The sequence below is a fragment of the Rhopilema esculentum genome, chromosome 7 (genome assembly GCF_057945365.1).
Source record: "Rhopilema esculentum isolate cy_ngs chromosome 7, ASM5794536v1, whole genome shotgun sequence".
NCBI lineage: Eukaryota > Metazoa > Cnidaria > Scyphozoa > Rhizostomeae > Rhizostomatidae > Rhopilema > Rhopilema esculentum.
In genome coordinates, this window is record NC_142821.1 from 9,924,751 (window position 1) to 9,948,784 (window position 24,034).

Below are 24,034 nucleotides of genomic sequence, written 5' to 3' on the forward strand. Positions count from 1 at the left end.
GCAAATTTTCTCCTCTCCAGTCACCATTTGGGACCATCTGCAAGCGCCAAGAGTACTCATTTCTGTGATGGTACCAAACATAATTGCACATGATACTAAACTGACAAAGGCAAAACATTTGACGTGGAGTGTTTTTAAACACTGAATCAAAATCCATGCTGTGATTTCTTGCAAGGACCTCTCTCATTTTTAACATATGCTCCGTTTTTATCATAACAGGAAAAGTTGACATGCACTGCATAACTTCTTTTTTGCCGAAAAACAATTCAGTTGTCTCAGCCCAACATTTGATCGAAACTTGGCCGATTTTTGCAATAATTATTGGTTTTCCATTGTCAAATAACAACTGTGGTGTTACTAAGGTGCTAGAAAATGTATCAGTATCGACATACCCCACATAAGATACATTGGTACATTTATTGGGATACATCATGTCCCAAAACATTCTGGCCTTGCCCCATCCGCGGTATGCATCGATGGAACTTGGATCTCTGTAGCATATTTGTGGATATGGCCATTCTGTTTTTATTTTGTCCCATAGCAAATGGTCTTTTTTCTTCTCGTTGTCCAATACAACTAAAAGTTTTGCTCGTTCGGGTGGAAAGAACAGCTTCATAGTGCGAACCAAATAATTTTTATACTCTTGCTCAAAACGCGGACTAGAGGTTAATCTCAAGTATAGCACAAACTCAGGTACGCCATCCCAAGGGTTTCTTAATGGAAAGATTCTTTTAAAGCTCGGTTGAATTTTCCTCTGCATTTCCATTGAATTTAGTAAAATGGTCACAAGTGCAATGACAACAATTGCTGTTAGCAATGCGACGTGTAACAACTGCATGTTAGCATCTGTTGAAGAAAATAAAGACAAAATTTGTTAAAATGTGAAATTTTGCTCAAAGGATTTTAAGATATATTTGTAGATATCATCAAAATATAATTATATGATTTGATATAATTTTGGCAGCATTCCAATATTATTTAATGATATGCCTATGAAGTAGGAATCAATTTCCCTTTACTTATACAAGACAATCCGTCTTTTGGATTAGACGAAGTGGAAATACATAGCATTTATAAGGAAACTGAGAATTGCCTATTGGACACTTAGTGTAAACACTAGGTATCTGCTTGGGTCCTTCAGGTGTTTGGAACAAGAGTTTTCGGTATCATTCTAAAATTTATGGTTTTATAAAAGCCTTTAGTACATTGATTATTAGGACCAGTGAACTGCAAGAAAATAAATATCAAAGTTGATATTAAGAATATAGACTTTTAGCGAAAAAGAATAAAGGATAAAGAAGACACGATATTTTTGTTTCTGTATATAGTAAGGTCATTGTTGACAGGAAAAGGATTCTTTCATTAGGATTATCGAGTAATAGCCTTAAATTTGCATCGTATGTTGTTCTAATTTTAATTTCTTTAAAGGCAAAATATTTTTCCTGTTCTACATTCTTACGGTTGATAGAGCTGAGCTAATGCTTTTGGTAGTGTTGAGTGTCCTTTTTGAAGAAGTTACATAACACTGATGTATAGTTGCTTATTAATGTCAAATAAATATTACATTATTTCTTTCTTGCAACTGTCGTCGAAGCTATGAAAAAGGGACCTGCATCAGCTTTAAAATCTTTGAACCAAGCCAATTTAACAGTTTTCTAATATCAAACTTCAAATGGCCGTAACGCATAAAATATGCAACAGATTTATCGTGTTTTCCACATTTAGAGACAATTTAACGTGTTGTTTCTGCCTGTGCAATAGTACAATAGTTCATTAGTTCAAAATTGAAAATTTAGAAAAAAACAATTTTGTTATAATGTCATCCTTTTGCGCCTCTGTTGCTCAAGTCTGGTTCTATCTTTAACAGAAACATATAACACAGCTTGTCAAGGCCAATAGTAGAAAGAAGAATGTTTCAAAAAACTAAACTTTTGCACAAATTACACTTTATATAAATACATATTCCGCCAACACCAAGTTTCTAAACTAGTGCTAAAGATACCACTTCTTCGTTCTATTCCAGTGATGTTGTCATTATGGATCATGGATCAAAACCTCTTGGGCATTGGTAAGCGTCGCCAAAGGTGACTTACGTTTGGAGTTGCACAGCAAATCATATTCGAATTAAACAGAAAAAAGCGTTCGAAAATACCGAGGAAAATGGCTCATGAAGCAAATTTACTTATAATATCTACATTTAGTGAGCAGAAGTATTGCACAGGCTGAGTCAGAAAGTAAGAAAGACAGTTCTTGTAGAAAACGACAACATAATAAATGACGACAAGAAGATTTGTGAAATTTTCAATTCTTATTTTGTAAACATAACCGACACACTACCTATCACAGCACCGCCAGAGTCTGACGTTGAAATCAATTCGTCAACTGATCATGTGCTGTATTTGATTCAGAAATACAGGAAACACCCTAGTATTATCAGAATTATAGAAAATGTTGGTATTATTGACGAATTTGAATTTGATTTTGTTGCACCTTTTGATGTTTGGAATGAAATCAACCAGCTTAGTAGTTTAAATAATCTAGTGGGGAGATTCCCACGGATATTTTGAATTACTCTCAGGTTTGTGTATTGTTCAAATTACATTTTATATTATAGCGATTTTCCTGACCAACAAGAACTGGCTGATGTATCACCTATCTTCAAAGCGAACGATTCTACATTGAAACTTAACTTTAGGCCAACAAGTGTCCTTCCGTCCCTTTCAAAAGTCTTTGAACGCAAGATGGTCAAACAAATGAAACTGTGTGGCTTTGTGTTTCGTGTATGGCTTCCGTGACGGCTACAGTACACAACATGCATTGTTAGTTTTAGGTGCATTTCTGTTTAAATTTTTCATGAACGATTTCACATATGTCATTACTAAGTCAGAATACTGTAATTTTTCAGATGACAATACTATATATGCATGCAGACAAACCCTAGAACAGGCTGTATCTTATCTTAGGGATGATACCCATAATGCGCTGTGTTGGTTTCGGGACAATGGAATGGTTGCGAATCCTTTCAAATTTCAAGTCATGTATCTTGGTCTGAAGCCAGAGCAGGAATACGTGTTTGAAATTGCTAACAAACCCATTCCTGCAACTAGCACAGTCAAACTCTTAGGTATTACTATAGACTCTAGGCTAAAATTTGTCGACCATGTAAACGCACTTTGCACGAAAGCAAACAACAAGACCAGCGCATTTTCGCGAGTAGCAAAATATTTAAATCAGGACAAGAGACATATTCTTTACAATACATATATTATATCAAACTTCAATTATTGTCATTTAATCTGGATGATCTGTGGGAAAGATGCCAATACAGCAATGAACAGAGTTTACAAAAGGGCACTGAGAATTATTTGGGGGGACTTCGCAACCCCCTTTGCTGAACTTTTAGCTAGGGGTAGCGAAAGAACTATTCCCACAAAAAATTTGCTGGAAATATATAAATGCCTCAATTCGGAAAATCCATCTTTTTTTCGGAATCTGACTGCGACTTTCTCACCTTCACTGTATCACTTCCTTGTTCTATTATTGCTATTGTTTCTGATGAGCACACTTTGTCACTTGCGTCTGCAAAGATGTGTAGCTGTACAGCTTTGACTTTCTTTCCCTCCTTTATTAAACTTCTTGGGATCTTAATTTCTCTCAGTTGTCTCAACCATTTCAGATAATCTTTCACAAGAGGCTTTGAAACTTTATTGTTCCAACCCTTTCCTTTATTGTTCCAACCCAGGCTTCTCTGAATATTCGCTTTCCTTCTACTACAGTAGGTGAAATTATACCGAGTAGGTCATATACCCTTGCTAACTGACTTAATATGGCGTTCTTGGTAATTGGGCCATCACCTACATCTTTATTAATGGGAATTGTAAGGGTGTCTTCTTTCTTGTCCCATATGTGTCCCAAAATTCTTGTTGGGTTGGTCATATCTTCACTTTCTAAGCTTTCAGCATTTGACTCCCATTTAAGAATTGGAAGCTTTCCATCATCTAGTATAAAGATAGCTTGTGTCTTGAATGTTTCTAGTTTCTAAACCTCTGCTCCAGTACGCATCAGATCGTCAACATAAGTATTTGATCTAAGCTGTTCTAGTATATTCCCAAACTCTGGCTTCTCAAATTGCTCATAGTGGTGTTGGAGTGTCCCCCCAAGCATGAAAGGACTTGCTTCCCTACCAAAGGGGATTCTCATAAAGCGTAAGTGTCCTTTTTTTCCTTAAATCGTGAACAAAAATCGAAATGCATCTCTATCTTCTTCCTTTATGCCAATTTGCAGAAATGTCTTTTCCAGATCACCCAATAAGAGATAAGGTGCCATTCTGGCCCTTACCATAATGTCCCAGATATTTGGCTGCAATGCTGGGCCTGTATACATCACATCATTAATATTATTCATCAATGGGGTCGGACTTGCACTCGCGTCAAACACCATTCTGCATTTATTGTGCTAGCGTTCTCTCTTACAACAGGTTTGTGGGGAATGTAAAATACCTTGGACCCTGAAGGTTCAGATGGTCCCTTTTCAATCACCCCGTCTCTCAGTTGGCTTTCTACTATTTCCACATAATCTGCTTTGAGCTTTTCATTGCCTCTCATCTTTCGCTCCACATTCTGCAACCGTTTTCCACTTTGTGTTTCATTTGTTTCTGTCAGTTGCATTCCCAGTATCCAAGGTACGTTTACATAATATCTCCCATCATCTTGTCTGGTTATATTATCTTTAAATTCTCTCATAACATCCAGCTGGTCATTCTCTCTCCTATCTTCAACTCCTAGCATATCTAGGCTGTATAATCTTTCATAATCATTTGATTTTCTTGTAAACGACAATTCACATTAGCATAATTACCTGTTTTGATATTACAAAACGTTTTGTCCTCAAAAAACATGTGTATTGTGTGCTTTCCATTGTCAGTGAGATAAAACTGTTTGTCTTTTGCATGCTTATACTTAGTTTTCGATTTTCTCAAATCTTGTCTCAGTACAGTTGTTAAATTCTGCATTTCTAGTCCTGTAACTTCAAAGCTTACTCTGGCTTTGCCATCCAATGACTCTATCTCCACATTAAGAATTGGCATAGATTTTCTCCGTGTCCCATTTACAGTGGTTATTTCTTTATTCTCAAACCTTTTTGGTTTTAATTTCAACTCTTTCATTGCTTCTCTAGAAATGAAATCTCTCCCTGCACCACTGTCTAAAAACGCCCAGAAAATCTTTCCTTAAATTTTGACTGGCAATATTGGTGGAAGGGATTCTTCCTTACTGGGTGTGTAGCCTACAAGTACTCAGTGGCGGATCCAGCCAAAAATCTGACTACCGCCGAAATGAAATAGAGGATTGACCACACCCTTTAGACCACACCCATTTCTTGATCACATCCGGTTTTCTAAAATGATTATTGCTTTCTATAATTTCTTATGTAAACCATTTTCAAGAGACAAGCGGTGCTTTACTGAAATTTGATGTATCCTTACAACAAGCTTGAGAAGAAATAAATAATCTTATTCAATATTCTGAGGATGGATATTCTAAAACAATTTTACGGCATTTAGACGAGGAACATCATAGAATTAGAAAAAAAGATACATTTGGCAGAATTTTGAAGTGTCGCCTAAAACTCGCATTTAGTCGGACAATTACTTATGAAAATCAGACCTGTTGGAAATTACAAGTTTAAAAAGCTAGATGAAATTTGCAATTATTGAGAGCAACTTTTGTTAAACAAAGAATCATACTTTTGGCGAATATTGTGGGCCTGACTTTTAATCCTGACGCCTTTTTAAATTTTAGAATGTTTGAGTCTTTATATTCTTTTAAAATATATCCCTACGAATAGTTGTGTATTGTACAGATTAATGGGTCACATCGGCTTTGAAGTTACAGTTTGCCCACTTGCAGAATATGTAGGCATCCCCCCATCTTTCTGTAGCGTTTGAGCCGTGTTGAGCGGCAGTACTACTCAACCCTCCATCTGAGCGGTAGTCAATTCGGTTGTTCATAGGTTGTCAACAAAATTTGTATGCATCCCCCCAGGTTGGCTGTGATTTCTTTTGATTCGATTGGTTTAGGCAGGCTGACTACCGCTCAGTGCAGCTCAAATCCGCTCTACACCGACTCAACTCCCCTAGCTAGCAAGCCATGATTTCATCATCCCCCCATGCTAGCCTTCTATTTGCAAACACGTGGCTCGGCAATTGGCACGAAATTTCCATAGCGATAAGGATTAAGAAATATTTCTGTCTCTGTGGAAATTTCAGGCATGTTCCTAGGAAGAAAGGCTTGGTTTGCAGCGCGATCGAATATTTTCAATAATTAAATGTGGTTCAATTGAAGTAGTAGGATAAACATGAAAATGATCCTTGTTTCTATAATTTTTTGAATAATCCGACTAACGCTTGAGCGGTAATGGCGGTAGTTTGGATCCGCCACTGCTTTTCCTGTGTTATCTTGTTGGCTTCTGGTAGCTATTATATTCTCTGTTTTCTTACAAATCAATTTTCTTTCCTATTTATCACTGTCCTGGCAGGGTCGCCACTGTTTTCGGAATCTGACTGCGATTTTCTCACTCACAAAATCTCACGTCGGCCATTTTTCTTTTTCGCATGCGGCAAGTGTGGTTCGAAACCCAGTCCCTTGAGACTCGCTAATCGTGCCCAGGCTATTAAAACGTTCTAAATCTAAATAAACGACCATTAACTGTCCAAATAACTAAACGTCCAACTAAATATGCTTAATAGCCGTAAACTTTTATGCGGCAAATCTTCCGGGCAAAAGATGTAGCCTATAACCTAAGGACTAAAAATCTTCTCCAGTTACCGAGCACAAACACAATTTCAAATGGAAATGATTCACTATCCATATCTTTGAGGGGTGCCATCCTTTGGAACACTTTATCTGACTCAATATTTTTATGTGGAAAGTGGAAAGGTGATAGTTGCTCATGTAAAATATGTAGATAAAAGGTTCGTTGGAATCTCATCATAAGCATATATTTATTGTATTTATGGTAATTAGAATTTATCTTTATGTAAATAGTTGGTTTTAATTAGTTCAAGTTAGAACTAACAGTATTTTAACCAACTGTAAATAATGTTATAATAATAACAATAATAATATTGCATCAGAACTCAATCAATATAAAGTGTCTCAAATTGTTGGTCAGGGAAAAAAGATGCTGCAAATTGCTTGAAACAACATAATTATGTTTTCTCGCAACAATGTTCAATCAAGTACTTCAATAGCTGTGAATTTATTAGCATGATAAAATGACTTAGAATATGCCACTTTCAACCAAATACAGGGCTAATATTGTCCAACCAGCCACTCCAACGACTAGATCTGTTCTTGCAAATGTTTTTCTGAATCTTTTGTGTTGCGTTTAACAGAACCTGTTACAAAACTCTTTGATAAAGTTTTAGCAAGTCTCACAGATTTTTCAAAGCTGAGCAACTGTCTACTTAAAAGTTTATATTTTTGCTTTTAAAAAAGTAGCTTCTTCAATTTTGAGGGCCCCTGGAGCCAGGGGGGCCACGGGGGCACAGCCCCCCCCTTTTTGCGGAAAGTATAAACAAGTGCCCCTTTTCGAAAAATATAATGCGTGTATTTTTTCACTGCCAGATATTCTGCCTTTAGAAACTAAGTAAAATAACATAACTCTGTACGTTGTTGGAGGACCATTCACTGAAAATTCCTTAAATTGCAGTTGATATTGTTCAGCAAGCTCCTGTGATGAACAATATCAACTGCAAAGGAGAATTTCCTTAGTATGTCTTCAGCAACAAAATCATTAGTTAAAGGTCCTATCAAGTTCCCGGGTGGGCACAGTCAGTTGGTCCAATGTATATCGTGTGTGTTCTTGAAAGTAAAAACTGGACCCCTATCTCTGAATCTGGGTCGATTAAAATTTACCCTATTATGTGCCTTTGACAAAGCTGTGTAACTCTTTTCACTGAGAATATTCAAGGAATTTGATTGAGCAGGAATGTTTGTTAAAAACAAATTTGGTGAACTCTGCCTTTCACTGAGCATGTTGGAGCCATTCTTATTTTTATGTCTAGGCAAGATAAAAAGCAGAGTTCACTAAATTTGACTTTAACAACAATCCCTTATGGCTCTTGACATATATATTAACAAAATCAGACATCTGTAAAACAATAGCTGCGACATATTGCTTGCTTCACAACATTTTTTCGATGTTTTTTATGAAGAAATGAAAAAGTTATGCCCTTGCAATGAGAACATGCTAACAAAGACTTAAACAAAGACTTAAATTTCTTATCTAAGATAAGAACAATATACAAGACTAGACGTACTGCAAAATTTATTGTACTTCAATATGCCATTTATTTACCTAAAAAATTATTTACAACATCATATCAGTAAATTCCTGCCCTTTTTGTGCTTCCTCTGACTGATTAAGAATGCAACCCTATTTTCAAGGTTCTATGTCCCAGAATTCTAGCTTTTTTCAAATTTTCGGAATTCAAATGTTATATGTTTGACCAACTGACTGAGCCGCCCGGGATAAATTTTAAGGAGAGTTAAAAACTTGTTTTGTTAATAAGACTGATGAGATAAACCTTATCAATGTTACAAATTGAATTTGCAATGGCAGTGAAGAATGTTCCCGCACCTTCAGCCGATTGTGTGAAAATGACTTAACCATAAAATTTGTTGCTTTTAGAAAATATTCCATGGAGGCAAACAAATTTGTGTTAAAGTGGGGATGGGAGGATGCAAATACCAAGAAGTGTTTAAGCAAGAAAATTAAAATCATTATTCGAATGGGGCTGAAACTTTGTTGAGAAAGGGATAGGGACTGGAACTCGTTTTGAAGTATATAGAGACTAAGAATTCAAAAATGCCATTTAGTTCATATTTTGAGTTGGACTCGTTGGTATGTTGCAATCAATCTTAACATTTGTTGAGTATAATGTGCCTGCCACAAGTATGAAAAAAGGATGTGTGCCTGCTTCTTACCCGAGACCAAATCCACTAACAGTGCAATTATAAGGAAAATAAGTACAGCGTATTGTAATAGAGGTATAAATAATACATGAAAGCGAGATTTACACTCTCAAAAAACTTTGAAGGCCATGCGATTGGAAGCTATACATTTTGGCACTTACTAATGTTTCGGGAAAAAATATTCGTGCCCTTTTTATTCCTTTTTGCCCCCCTGTTCAAACCTGCGTCCGGCGGCCCTGACTTCTAGAGTAAAAGTGTTGCCAATGGTTTGAAGTTAGGTTTCATCGGTTTTTAACTATAAAAGGACGCCACATAGATGGTTTTAATTTCGATCGCCATGTTGTTCACAACGCGGTCGCCTGAAACAGCATTATGTTTTCTCATGGAATGAAATGACAAAAAATTCCGGCGATAAACATGTACATTCAAGTGTTTACAGATTTGTCAAACCTTTTGCTGACTGTGGAGGGCCAAAGAAAAGTATTTGAAAATGGAGGGGCCAAATTATTAAAGTCTTGAGAGGGCTTAGGAAAGGCCACCATGGTTGGCGGCAAGAAAATTTTTTAGAATTATGGTGTCTTAGTGATGACCAGTGTTGGATGGGCTAGACCCAGACTGCTTCCTACGCGAGGTTTTTTATTCGATCATTCTTATGTTAATTAGCTTGGGTTGTGGTAGTTCGGAGTTACTCGTGTAAATAGGAGTTTTTCGTTATGTTTTGGTAAAGAGGAGTCATAAACTTAGATCTTGTCGTCTCTCTATATCTTCTCTCCACATTGTCTACTCTCCACATTCTAACAGCCAGAAACTGTATCTAAAATGAATTTTGACTGAAGGTGTCGCATAGTCGCGTCTATTGTGATGTTGATTTGAAATAGAAAAGTTTTGCAAAGCTTTAGAATAACCACCATCATATAGCTCGTGATGAAACCATTTTTAGATTTTAAAATTACCCAAAATAAGATGAGGGAAAAAATAAATGTGTATTATCGATACTTATTCACTCTAGGTAATTCTCGTGTTCATGTCTGTATTTGTTTATGCTTCTCTTAGTTAGGAAAAATTATGCTTTAGGGTGCTTACTTTTCAAACAAATCTATGTTAAATTGTAGTAAGCCTCTACAGCTGAAGTAAAAGTTCAAATTGGTGATAACTAAATTTGACGATAAAAGGGGGTAGGGGGGGGCATTTGAAGTTGCATATCATTTATTTGTGGTATTCCAGATTTTGGTCTTATAAACCTGACCAATCTAGATATTCTATTAAAATAATTTTAATAAACAACAGAGTTTAAAGTCTGTAAGGGCAAGTTCACATATTCTGCAGAACAATTATTCTGCAGCTGATAAAGAGAGGTACAATCCAATAATGTGTCGCATTATCAATGAAAACAACTTTATTAGATAAACCATTAGACGAGAAAACAATTCAGGTAGAAAAATGCAAAATCCGCTGAAATTGGTTTATTCTCCAACTCAAAACTTTCAATCACACAACAGTAAATTCAATTATGCTTTCATCGTCCTTGTCCAAGTCTAAAAAAATTTTATTTAGGCCACCATGATATACAGTGCCTCAAACGATCGTACAAAGGCCGAAATCAGAGTGCCGCATACAGCCAATTCTTGTTGTTTACATTTCTTTCTTGCGAACTTTGGACTCTGTCTTGTTACAAATAAAATTTATGCAGCTCAACTGAGGCAAGTTTTGCTTTCAATAATAATATCATTGGTATTGCCAAAGCAAGCAGGAAATCCGCATTCACATCGCCTCGCCATAATACTTTAACTGGCCTCCTTGCTAGTATCTCATTGCAGAACGAGAATGCACAGGGCAATTCTTGCAGTCCTTCTCTCAGAAACAGCAGGACCAAAGGTTTTCAAAACAATGCTCTTTGACCTATGTAGGTGAACCCTCGACCAATCAAATCACAACTGCTTACGAAAAGTTATAATGGTCATTTCGACGAGGTCCTGCTCCCGAGATTGAGCAGGACTGCTCTTTGTTCTAGAATATTGTGAAGCAGGACTAAATTCACAAAATCCCATTGTGAAGCAGGACCAAAGATAGGGTATCATAGTTATGAGCAGGACCGAAATTCAGGGCTGCCGTAGAAGAGAACAGGACCTTAAGATTAGCACGGGATGCCTGTATTAGCTGGCGGAACTGGGGACTGTTTATCAAAAAGAATTTGAAACTTCCTTTTTGCAAAGAAGAAATTGTTTATTGTTTACAGTAAATCTTATCTTTGGAAATTCTTGGTCCTGCTCAGCAGGACCAGCAGGACCTTTGGCTTCGCCACTGTCTCTTAGTTAGGAAATATTAGCTTATCGCGCTTTAGTTTTTCATGTTTTCCGGTAACATAATATTTTAGATGCCCTTTACCCTACAAAGTTCCCCCGCGTATTTTAATAAATCTAACACCTCCTACTAGTTCATTTACGTATTTCACGATAGATACCGACAATGACACCGACAATTATTGATGTTAGTTTGCTATATTGTAATGCTGTTATATAAATTAGAGTAAGGAGAAGCAGAGTTAGTTAGAGAGAAGCATGGTGCTTGCGAAAGGCCACTGCTATCAAACTTTTAAAAGTTAACGTTTTTATGAATTGTATTCGTAAGAAGCAATTCTTGTGTTTTATTTAGCATTCTCTACCGCTCGGAAAAATCAATCTAGCCAAATATACGAAGCCCCTCACAAATGAAACATGGATTAATAATAAACATTAACGTTGAAATATCAACAGGAGAACTATCAACTAAAAATAAAAAGTTAAGCAATTTCATACAGCTAAGATAAAACTTTGTAGTATCTGATCTTAACTTTTAGGAAATTAAGTGCTTTAACAAAAATATGAAAAAACCTTCAGACTGGGCTTGTCAAAATGAGTTTAAATAGAATCTATAATTTGTGTCGATATTTTCTTTTTCTTAGTAGGAATGGATTTCCAAACGATGAAACTCTGAAGTTTTCTCGATGATGATACTTTTTAAAAACAAATCTGCCCATACTTTATTTCTCATATTCTCAAAAAAGTTTTTTGATTTTGCAGTGTGGACACAACTAACCTGGGTCGCCCTGGTTGAACCCAGGTTAGTGTTATGAATTTCTAGTGTGGACACCAACCTGGGGTGAACCTGAGTTAGTTTTAGTAACGCATGCTAATCATATGCCTCAAAACGATGTAAGAAAATTGAGTCCCACCAGTTTTTACTTCGTGTTTTACACCAATATTTTCTTTCCACGTCTACTCGTTGAATGCACTCTAAAGTGATAATTTGTTTAGGACATGTTTCAAATTTTTTCCTCCTCTGTGATCTGGATCTCTTATACTGTCGAATCCGTTTGCGACATGCAGCCAATATTTTGTTTAATCTTGATTGCCGTGCCATTGAATATTTATTCTGAATAATCTGCATTGCAAGGAAAAACATTTTAGACAAAACACAATAAACTGCGACTTCGGCAACTTCCATCTTGATCGTGTTTGTAGATTATTCGTGTTGTTGTCCATGTGTTGTTGTTATAATTTAACTCACGTGCGTAGCATTGACTAACCAGGGTTCGCCCCAACTTTTTGTCTACATTACAAAACATGAAAATCAAGTGTGGACAAAACAGGGTTCGCCCTAGGTTAAATTTAAGCCGGGGCGAGCCTGGGTTAGTTTGTGTACTGCGGACAGGGCTTTAAACAAATGCTGATTTCCAAATGTGCACACCAAAATTGCAACTAAAACAAGTTCACTAATCCCTCAAATCTGAAATTTTGTTCATTTCGCCCAGAACCTTGCAAAAGTAGTAATGATTTTCTACTTTGACAAAGGTAACAAGTTTTATGTAAGAAACTAGTGCACCCAGGGTCTTAGCTTCAATAATCGAGCGCCAAAAGTGATTAACTCTAAACAACTTTATACAAATGGTCAACAATGTTGCAATGTGTGGACAGAGCCTTCAATAAGCCTAAACATTCCATTTCAAACGTATTAGGGTGTTAAAAATAAATCTATTATCTTGTAGACGAGCCTAATCAGCAATATTGCTCATTAGAGTGATCAGCGACAAATTTAGCAAACGTGCTTGGAGGATGCACGTAGTCAATGCTATTTTGCTCTCAAGCGAGTCATTGCATCCTGATTTTCCAAACTATGGCAAGAGGGAAATCTCTTTTTATGGAGGCTAATTTTGTATATGATCAAAACTTTTGATAGCTTGATTATAAAGCATTGTCTGAGGTATGTATTTCGTGAAACTGTTGCCATTTGTTCTAGGTTTTGCTAACTTTGAGTTATACTTGTGAAGATCGGAACAATATGCCAAAATTTCAAAGAAAACACTCACCTAATCTCAGATTGGATTTAGAACCGATTTTGAACTCTTCAATTTCTAATAGAATCAGGTGAGGCAAAAAAAACGCGAATCCGCCTTGACCCAGATGAAGGAATGCCTGCCACACACAATCAAATCAGGTATAGCTTTGTATAGAAATAGTTATCCAGGCACGATAATATCAGGTAGAGCTTTGTATAGAAATAGTTATTCACGCACAATCAAAACAGGTAGAGCTTTGTATAAAAATAGGGTTGAAACCAAAGAAATAGTAGAGCTAGAATACGCGCTCTATTGTTCGCCTATTGTTTTCTGCGTAATACCACAAAATACGCAGAAGGTGAACTCTATGTCGGCACCTTTGATGTTTGCGTGCACAAATCTAGAACAAAGAAACAATAGCTTGTGTGAATGAAGAAAAGGCCACTGTAGCAGGCTGCTCGACGGGCTCCAAGGGGTTCTTGCTGCGAAAAGTCGATAAAAATGTAGCAAATATGAAACACCGCAATACGCCGAGAATAAACAACAATAAAAACACGTAAATCAGTAAAGGCTAATATTTCGCCCCGGCATACGGGGCTTCATCAGAGCAAAAGTTAACGGGCTAAAAATTTACGTATTTAAAAAAGGCGATGGTGGTGTCGGATTGGCTGATGTGGAATGGTGTGAATGCAGCGCAGTGGTAGAGAAGGGAAGGGTGGCGAATGGGAGAGGGTGGGTGGTGGTGGTGGAATGAAGACGTAATGGGGATGAAGTACTTTAAAATGAAATAATGATATTGTTGCTATAAGGTTAACGGTCAGTAGTTCTGTTCATGCCGTTCGGTGTGAGAATGTTTGCCAGGCCAACGAGGTATTGCTCTTTGGCTGTCGTTGGCAACGAGGTTTGTCGTTGAGTTTCAGTAACTGTGTTTCAGTAAGGTCATTGGTGGTATGTTCTGGGCTACAGAAGTGTTCTGCAACACCAGTTTTGTCTACTTTTTTGTTGATAATGTCTCGTCTGTATTCGTTAAATCTGTCTTTCAGTCGTCTGCTTGTTTGTCCGATGTATTGGCAGTTCTTGTGTCCGTTAGTTACACAGCCTTTGCACTGTAATGAGTAAAGAACGTTAGTAGAGTTGCAGTCTAGTTTTTTTACATCGTAATTTTCATTCTATCCAATCAATCTGTGCTGAGGTTTGTTAAATAATGATAGTTGCGATGATATTCACAAAAAATTAAAGTATATCATTCCTTTTTAGAGAAAGAACCCCAACTGTAGAAGCCCTCTATTCAGGCATCACTCACCCCCACACCCTCCAAAAATTCATCGCGAGTAAAAATTTTTATTAGCAGCAATGAATTCAGCACCATGGAAAACCCTATAGCAAGACCAACTTTTTCTGTCATAACTGTCGGTTTTCGAAATTGTCTTAAGACTACGGGTACAATTTCATTTTAAATTCAAATAAATTTTGTTTCCCAATTTCTTATTAAACGCATCAAAGTTTATTTATGATACACTTTTTACGTTTGATTAATTCAATTCTTGAAATAGAATTCACTACTTTATGTGGCCCTGGATCTCGAGGCCCTATTATTATGCTAACTTACATCTGTTCATTTTTTCTACGTACAATTGAATCTCAAATTTATAGTTAAATTGTTTCCTCGTGTTGAGCGTCATGGAATCAAGTTTCGCCATTATTCTTTTATTACACACTTTGAGTATATACGTTGCGATTCAGTTTGAATCACACATGCCTCTTCCGTGTACATCCCACAATCAGGGACGCTGGAACGACCAAGAGGCAAAGAGGCAGGCTTGATTGAAAGGGCATTTTGAAACATAATTCCAAGCTACGTTTTGTTTCGATATGCCGTAAGTAAGTTGAAAATCGGCTAGCTTTTGGCATAAGAAATTTCTTTACATGTTTTGAGAAATGTTGGCTTGACTAAGAAAGTACATTCAGAATTTGATATGAATCTTTTGATAACAGCAAACAGCTGACGTCTGTTTTCTATGAAGAGGGCACATTGTCCTCCTTGCTCTATCTATCCAAAAAACAACAGGGGTGATTGATCTCTGAGCCTTTGTCTCCAGCGTCCCTGCCTACAATCTTCTTGACCTGGCAAGATTATCAAATAATATTAGAGAAATCAAAGACCAGCAGTTTCCGTCTAAAGAAAATATTAAAGTTTACTGCGTGAGGTCCACCAGTATATAACGGCTGTTTCAAACTTCACAATCTTTTATAAATCATTTGGCTAAAATGTCTTCAAGACGAAAATATAATTCTGGAGCTTTCAAAAGAGCAGTTAAGAAACGAACAATCGAAGCTACTCATTCCAATACACGGCCATAATAGCAACATTTTTTCCCTCAACAAAACCAGATGAAAGCAAAGAAGAAATATCAAACCCAGCTTCACCTACGTCAACTTTAGAATGTCCTGTGGAGTTTAATGTCAGGGATTGTACGAAGATCTATACCACCACTCAAAAGTTGTTTGGTGACCAGTTTTGTCCGTCTAACTGGCATACTTCGAAAAGTCAGACGATAATAAAGTTTGATAAACAATATATATTACATTGCTAGTAAATGTCACTCCACAAATACAATTTTATTTCGTAAAATTCCATATAGTTGAGTTTGGTTTTTTGTGATTCCATATAACCAAGAATTCGCAATGGTTGTCACACATGAAAATTTGATTTTCTACAATAATGTACTTCATAATTTTGCTTCCAAGGTTCAGCTAGAATCTACTTGCTTTTCCGACAAATTTAAATTATATTTTAAATCTATTTGGAAAGAAGTTTTAAGGAATTTTAAAGAATTTTTATCCTTGCACACTTTCAAAATTTTTGAAAATTTTGGTGTTGTCTTTGAAAATTTTTATGACCGCATCTATCGAGCCAACTTTATGAAAAGTTCTCGAACTACACCGCCTTTCAACCTAGCTTCACAAGAGATTTCAACGAGGAAAAGTGGCCTAGATTGAAAAGAATTATCGAAAACAAACATCACAAAGAAGAAGATGAAAAAAAACAAACTAGATAGCTTCTAGATACTGAATTCGATAAAATTTTACAGAGATTTCATAGATCATTGTTACTGTTATCTTCTGGTTTTTATTATTGTGATGCCCTATTATAATCTTTATGTGTTCTTTACTGGTAGTTGCTGCAATTTTACCTTTTAATAACTAAATACTACTAAATGTCTTTTGTTTTTGGTTTTTCACTGCAAAAAATTTACGATTGTTTATCAATGTACATTTACGATTTATCAATGCCCAAATTGGCTACCACTGCACGTTAAAATAAACCCAGCTACAGTTTCTATAATTTCATTGTGCTGAATCATTGCAAAATACACATCTACTGCACATTTCATCTATGATAAATTTATAGCAAACTTAAGAGATCTCAACAGCGACTAAGAAGAAGAAATGCAAAATTTGTCGCCGTCAAATGGTAAATAATAAATATTTTCATAATATGGTACAAAGTTGATCTAGAGATGAAAGTCCAAAAACTTCCATCTTTGAAGAAGCATAGTAGCTAACAAGGTCTTTGACGTTTCTGTAATGCTTGTCTTGCTCTTCCTTGCACCTTTTGTCCCAAAACCATTGATAGAATTCAAATGAATAAAGATTGTAATGTATCTTTGCCTGGTTCCATCTTTTGCAACTTTCCGGACAGACATCAAATCCAGCTGAGTAACAAAGTCCTTCTTTGATAAAATCTTCGATATATTCCTTTGGGGGGACTTTTGAGTCATAGGACTGACCATTTGTTATTGTGTACCTCAGGTGAATTGACGAGCGCGGCATCGGTATCGTCATCTCTAGGGGTACGTTAGTCCGATAATAATCTGGCGACACTTGACTGGCAAGCAAATTTTCTCCTCTCCAGTCACCATTTGGGACCATCTGCAAGCGCCAAGAGTACTCATTTCAGTGATAGTACCAAACATAATTGCACATGATACTAAACTGACAAAGGCAAAACATTTGACGTGGAGTGTTTTTAAACACTGAATCAAAATCCATGCTGTGATTTCTTGCAAGGACCTCTCTCATTTTTAACATATGCTCCGTTTTTATCATAACAGGAAAAGTTGACATGCACTGCATAACTTCTTTTTTGCCGAAAAACAATTCAGTTGTCTCAGCCCAACATTTGATCGAAACTTGGCCGATTTTTGCAATAATTATTGGTTTTCCATTGTCAAATAACAACTGTGGTGTTACTAAGGTGCTAAAAAATGTATCAGTATCGACATACCCCACATAAGATACATTGGTACATTTATCGGGATACATCATGTCCCAAAACATTCTGGCCTTGCCCCATCCGCGGTATGCATCGATGGAACTTGGATCTCTGTAGCATATTTGTGGATATGGCCATTCTGTTTTTATTTTGTCCCATAGCAAATGGTCTTTTTTCTTCTCGTTGTCCAATACAATTAAAAGTTTTGCTCGTTCGGGTGGAAAGAACAGCTTCATAGTGCGAACCAAATAATTTTTATACTCTTGCTCAAAACGCGGACTAGAGGTTAATCTCAAGTATAGCACAAACTCAGGAACGCCATCCCAAGGGTTTCTTAATGGAAAGATTCTTTTAAAGCTCGGTTGAATTTTCCTCTGCATTTCCATTGAATTTAGTAAAATGGTCACAAGTGCAATGAAAACGGTTGCTGTTAGCAATGCGACGTGTAACAACTGCATGTTAGCATCTGTTGAAGAAAATAAAGACAAAATTTGTTAAAATGTGAAATTTTGCTCAAAGGATTTTAAGATATATTTGTAGATATCATCAAAATATAATTATATGATTTGATATAATTTTGGCAGCTTTCCAATATTATTTAATGGTATGCCTATGCAGTAGGAATTAATTTCCCTCTACTTATACAAGACTCTCCGTCTAGTGGATTAGACGAAGTGGAAATACATAGCATTTATAAGGACACTCAGAATTGCCTATTGGACACTTAGTGTAAACACTAGGTATCTGCTTGGGTCCTTCAGGTGTTTGGGACAAGAGTTTTCTGTATCATTCTAAAATTTATGGTTTTATAAAAGCCTTTAGTACCTTGATTATTAGGAACAGTGAACTGCAAGAAAATAGATATCAAAGTTGAAGAAAGATATTAAGAATATAGACTTTAAGCGAATAAGAATAAAGGAAAAAGACACGATATTATTAATTTTGTTATATAGTAAGGTCATTGTTGACAGGAAAAGGAATCTTTCATTAGGATTATCGAGTAATAGCCTTAAATTTGCATCGTATGTTGTTCTAATTTTAATTTCTTTAAAGGCAAAATATTTTTCCTGTTCTACATTCTTACGGTTGATAGAGCTGAGCTAATGCTTTTGGTAGTGTCGATTGTCCTTTTTGAAGAAGTTACATAACACTTATATATAGTTGCTTCAGTGATGTCAAATAAATATTACATTATTTCTTTCTTGCAACTGTCGTCGAAGCTATGAAAAAGGGACCTACATCAGCTTTAAAATCTTTGAACCAAGCCAATTTAACAGTTTTCTAATATCAAACTTCAAATGGCCGTAACGCATAAAATATGCAACAGATTTAACGTGTTTTCCACATTTAGAGACAATTTAACGTGTTGTTTCTGCCTGTTCAATAGTACAATAGTTCATTAGTTCAAAATTGGAAATTCAGAAAAAAACAATTTTGTTATAATGTCATCCTTTTTCGCCTCTGCTGCTCAAGTCAGGTTCTATCGTTAACAGAAACATATAAAACAGCTTGTCAAGGCCAATAGTAGAAAGAAGAATGTTTCAAAAAACTAAACTTTTGCACAAATTACACTTTATATAAATACATATTCCGCCAACACCAAGTTTCTAAACTAGTGCTAAAGATACCACTTCTTCGTTCTATTCCAGTGATGTTGTCACTATGGATCACGGATCAAAACCTCTTGGGCATTGGTAAATGTCGCCAAAGGTGAGCAGAAGTATTGCACAGGCTGAGTCAGAAAGTAAGAAAGACAGTTCTCGTAGAAAACGACAACATAATAAATGACGACAAGAAGATTTGTGAAATTTTCAATTCTTATTTTGTAAACATAACCGACACACTACCTATCACAGCACCGCCAGAGTCTGACGTTGAAATCAATTCGTCAACTGATCATGTGCTGTATTTGATTCAGAAATACAGGAAACACCCTAGTATTATCAGAATTATAGAAAATGTTGGTATTATTGACGAATTTTAATTTGATTTTGTTGCACCTTTTGATGTTTGGAATGAAATCAACCAGCTTAGTAGTTTAAATAATCTAGTGGGGAGATTCCCACGGATATTTTGAATTACTCTCAGGTTTGTGTATTGTTCAAATTACATTTTATATTATAGCGATTTTCCTGACCAACAAGAACTGGCTGATGTATCACCTATCTTCAAAGCGAACGACTCTACATTGAAACTTATCTTTAGGCCAACAAGTGTCCTTCCGTCCCTTTCAAAAGTCTTTGAACGCATCATGGTCAAACTAGTGAAACTGTGTGCAGGGTTGCCACTGTATGAAAGCCAGATATACCTACAGCGCATGCGTTTTCTCCCTACTTTCCCCCCACGCATTTTCCCTCAATTATCCCTACAAATCCCTACAATTTCGGAATTATACCCACGAAAACAACCCACATAATGACAAAAAAACTCAATCCGCTTTGCAACCTGTCTATTTTAATGAAGCTGTTATAACTTTAGAATGATATAATATAATAATATGATAAAAGTAGCAGTTTAAAAAATATAAACCAAAGAAAAGGCAAAGCCTTCAGGTAAATAGTCAATCAAACTGTTCAATGCTCTCAACGTCTTCCCGGTCATTATTATTGTATCTTTCCATATATGATCCTCTGGCACGGGAATAGACAGAGGATAGCCTAGCACTAACTTCAAAACATCCAGGGAACCCTTCACCAACTCGGATTACTGCCTCAATCGTGCGGACTGCCAATCTGTTTCTCAATTTTGTTTTGTTACAATTCATTTTGGAGAATGTGTTAGATCAAATTTGAACGCGAGATGCATACCAGGGACGGGGAATTTCATTGAGTTCAATGTTTCTTGTGCAAATAAAAATTTACTCAAAGAAAATTCTTCAATCTTGATTATACCTACAACTTGAGCGTTTTTTACCTACATTTTGCATTTTATCCCGTAGGTTTATCCATGCAACCTACAAAAGGCAAAAAATTCCTACTGTCGGTAGAAATCCCTACAGTCTGTGTGGCTTCGTGTTTCCTGTATGGCTTCCGTGACGGCTACAGTACACAACATGCATTGTTCCGTCTTATTGAAGCTTGTCGCAGTACACTGGATAAAAAGGGCTTGGGGTTCCCCAGGTAATCGGGAGAAATCAAATGATTTTCCATGCGTATTGAAAATCCTGGGGGTAGAATGGAATACAGAGAGTGATGAAATTGTTTTTGATTAGCCATAGGTAAATAATTACGCTCTCGCATTACCAATTACCAGAAGATCTCTTTTAAACGTATGTTATAAAAATTGAAATCACCTGAAACAACCTGAAATCACCTGAAACAACCTGAAATCACCTGAAACAACCTGAAATCACCTGAAATCACCTTAAACCATCTGCAAATTACCTGAAACCACCTGAAAATCTCCTGACAGTTAGCCGGAATTCCTGATTTCCCCAATCACACCTTAGTTGTGCAGCAATTATTCCAATTGTTCCCATACAATACACAAGTAGACACCACTTCGAAAATGTAAATCGTAATCCTAAATAACCATATACAAATCAGTATTATACATGAATACAAATTTTCTTTAGACCCCCTGTTCAAACAGAGGTAGCCCCACCCCCTTCTTGCAGTCGATTAACCTCGCTTTAAGCTAGGACACCCGATTTTCTAACTTGCAAGAAGAAGAGATCCAACTTTTGCAAAAATACCTCTCAGTTCTCACAACCTCAGGATTGAAACCAGTGGATTTGGAAAGAATCCGATCCCTAGGGCTGATATTTGGTTACTGTATCATTCATTGAAAAGTTCCAAGTGACCAATGGTATTTAGAGCAGTTTCGCTTTTTGAGTGATCCCGGTCATGGCTTTTCGTTAGCCTCGTTTTGATGAAGATTATTTTGACTCATGGTAACCAAAAGAAGCTCGGTAATCAAAGTATGATCATTCTAAGGAACCAGCATACTTTTATTTTTGGTAAAACTCGAAAATCACCCTAGTGGGAAATAATCGAAGTATTTAAATGGAAAAAAAGGGCACGATAGAGTGGAATTATCACACCAGTGGAATTGTCAGTCCTTTATGCGAGACAATAGATTTAATCCCATTCACGAAAACAATGTAGGTGATTTACATGTAGTTTCAGGTGATTTGCAGGTGATTTGCAGGTGGTTTCAGGTGATTTACAGGTAGTTTCAGGTGATTTGCAGGTGATTTGCAGGTGGTTTCAGGTGATTTGCAGGTGATTTGCAGGTGATTTGCAGGTGATTTCAGATGATTTCAGGTCGTATCAGGTGATTTTAACTTTTATAACATACGCTCTTTTAAATTTACTGCTAAGAGATTTGATCCTCTAGATGCACTCAATCCGTTTATCATCAAATTTAAATGCCTTTTTCGGGAAACAACAGTTCAAAGGGTACCATGGGATCAAGAATTACAAGTAGAATTTCGAGCGCGGTATTCATAGCTCGTATCACAACTAAATTTGTTATCATCGGTGTCTTTCCCCAGGTATTATTTTCGACAGGGTAAGGAAGTGGTCAACGTTCAATTACATGGTTTTTCTGATGCCAGTGAACTGGCATATGCATCGGTTATCTTCATTCGAGTTGAATAACAGGATGGTGAAATATAATCTAGATTTATATCGTCTAAGACTCATGTTGCTCCACTTAAACAACACAGTATCCGCGATTAGAACTAATGGGAGCAACTTTGCTAGCCAAACATATGAAATCAGTTGTTTCTGTCATCAATATCCCTTTTTATAAGGCAAAGAACGAGATCCATTATTGGGTAGATTCATTAACCACGCTATGTTGGATCAGAAATGTGAAACCCTGGAAACAGTTTGTCCAAAACAGGGTAAATAATATTCTGAAGCTTACGGCCCTTACGGATCGAAACCAGTGGAAATTCTGTCCGGGTAGTTCGAATCCTGCTCATATTCCCTCTAGGGGTATCCGGGGGAGCAGTTTACCAGGCAATCAGGTCTGGTGGCATGGACCTAGTTTTTTATCTGAGCCCTGTTCAGCTTGGCCTAATTCAATTACAACTGAGGGTCAAAATAATGAAGATGCAACCACGGAAATTGTCAAGAGCCCCCTTAATGTAACTTTTGCACTTACTTTAGGCGTTCGTCACGAAACAAAGCTTACAGATCTCATTGATATCAATAGATTTAGCTCAATAGACAAAGTTTTAAGGGTTTTTAATTGGGTTCGAAAATTTATCGAAAACTGCAAGAAAGGGAAACAAAAATCCTCAATCTAAACTCGAGGCTACAGAAATATTGGAGTCAGAGAAAGTACTCATTCTTGTGCTACAAGCAGAAAATTTTGCAAGGGAAATTTCTTATTTATCCAACATAAGCAAAAACAAGGACAGAAAGCCACCTTTACTTGTCTCACAGTTCAATCTAATGATTGACAAGGATGGTCTTCTCAGAACTAGAACACACATTAATAATGCCTCAGTGTCTATTGAAAGCCGAGAACCTATACTATTGCCATCCAAGTCGTTGTTCTCAGAACTTATCATCAAAAAATATCACGATCTTGTCTTTCATAACGGGACTCGTGATACTCTTTACGCAATTCGTCAAAAATATTGGATTCTAAGGGGCCGTGAAACAGTTAAGAAACTTGTACGAAGATGTGTAACATGTAAGAAAATTGAAGGGGTATTCTTTAAGACCGTTCCAGCTCATACACTTCCAGAGATTCACGTAGACAATGGGCCTCCATTCATAAATACAGGGGTAGACTTTGCTGGACCATTGTATGTTACAGATCCTAAGACGAAGGAGACATCTAAAACTTACATATGTCTTTTTACATGTATGTCGACCCGCGCCATACCTTTAGAACTGTTTAAAGATTTAACTGCTTCTTCCTTTCTATATGCATTTAGACGTTTTGCAGGTCGTAGAGGATTGCCGAGGAATATTTTTTCCGATAATGCAAAGACTTTTAAATCTGCAGTAAAGGAGATAAGAACTATAAAATTATCAAAGGAGGTCAAGTCTTTTTTATCAAAACAGGGAACGTCGTGGTATTTTAACATCCCACTGGCAGCTTGGCAAGGAGGTACATGGGAACGTGTGGTGCGATCGGTAAAGCGTTGTTTGAAGAAGGTTATTGGTAGGTCTACTTTACATTTTGAAGAATTTTTAGCACTTATTGTCGAAGTAGAAAGTTGTATTAATGGTCGTCCAATTACTTACATTTTTGATGATTTAGAAGGTGTATCTTACCCTTTAACCCCGGCAGAGTTAATTTGTGGATATATGGTTAGTCCGATGTACCCCGTGTATGTATGTGTATTTTACACATTTACGTTTCTTCTTTTTTTTGCAATTCGACTGTTCTTTGCTGGAGATTTTACGTAAAGTTACGGATACAGTTGTGGCACACTTGACAACTGAACGAAATTTAAAGAAAAACTTTTGACAAACATAATGCTGATTTCCCAGTGTGCACACC

At 36.6% G+C, this 24,034-nt stretch overlaps 1 pseudogene; it reads right to left on the minus strand.

Annotated features, from left to right (window-relative positions):
- Window positions 1-2,620: 2,620 nt before the first annotated feature.
- LOC148959965 (uncharacterized) lies at window positions 2,621-5,284 on the minus strand (annotated as a pseudogene).
- Between the last annotated feature and the right edge of the window lie 18,750 nt (window positions 5,285-24,034).